This window comes from Galeopterus variegatus, unplaced genomic scaffold, assembly GCF_000696425.1.
Source record: "Galeopterus variegatus unplaced genomic scaffold, G_variegatus-3.0.2 Scaffold6901, whole genome shotgun sequence".
Lineage (NCBI taxonomy): Eukaryota > Metazoa > Chordata > Mammalia > Dermoptera > Cynocephalidae > Galeopterus > Galeopterus variegatus.
Genome location: NW_007733012.1, coordinates 21,726 through 22,626, shown reverse-complemented (window position 1 = coordinate 22,626; position 901 = coordinate 21,726). Strand labels below are relative to the sequence as shown.

General features: G+C 42.6%; 1 pseudogene; it reads right to left on the bottom strand.

The window, feature by feature from the left end:
* LOC103606860 overlaps positions 1–901 on the bottom strand; it is a 45,661-nt pseudogene that overhangs the window by 24,738 nt on the left and 20,022 nt on the right.

Genomic DNA, 901 nt, shown 5'->3' with positions numbered 1-901 from the left:
AAAAGCTAGCTTTTATCAATTTAAACAGGTAAATTGATTCATTCAAGTAAGAAAAGAAAAGTCAATTTGGGACCCAGGTTATCCACCCTGGATGATCAAATTAACAGGATAATAGCCACATCTTCATGTGTTCATATGAACAAAGTTTATGTATTTATAGCCCAAAGTGAAAGTGGGGATTGAAAATCATCTGAGTAATTTGCAGTGTAGATATTCTATCTGAACAACAGAAACCAAACAAGATTAAATAGAATGTCATTTGTTTACCTGAAGTACTTCAATTGCTGTATGTAAATATCTGGGAGAGTCAAAGGAAAGGTTAATCCATGTATGTGAAATTTTATGTAGAAAATGCTGTTGGTGCCCCACTAAGATCTCCTTTTCCAGCCAGTGCACCCATTACCCCAGAAGCTGTGAGTTTTAGCCAATAATGGCTCACAACTGTTGCCTTCTCCAGAAAATTGACTTCAGCTAAACTGGAGCAATTTTCCCTGGAGGCTATATTTCAACACCTTCCCTAACCATCTTGACCAGTGGCTGACTGATAAGAGGTTACAAGACAGATTACTTTATGTCAAGGTGGGCTATCTCTGTGGTACATTTCGAGCTCCGGAGCTTCCCTTTGGGATCAGACTGCAGCTGATTCTCCAGCTGAGACAGGAATTTGGGCTAGCTTTTCCACTCTACCTGCTTCCCTGATTCCTATTTGTCTGAGTGCACTCCCCCAATGAATCATTTGGAGATGGTCTCACACACTGGGCTCTGCTTTTAGGAAACCTGATCTAAATTAGGTGATGCTAGAAATCACCCTAGATAGTGGACTTTAAGAATGGGACTCTTGGGCCTGCCCGGTGGCGCACTGCTACAGTGCGCCGCTTGGGAGCGTGGTGGCGCTCCCGCC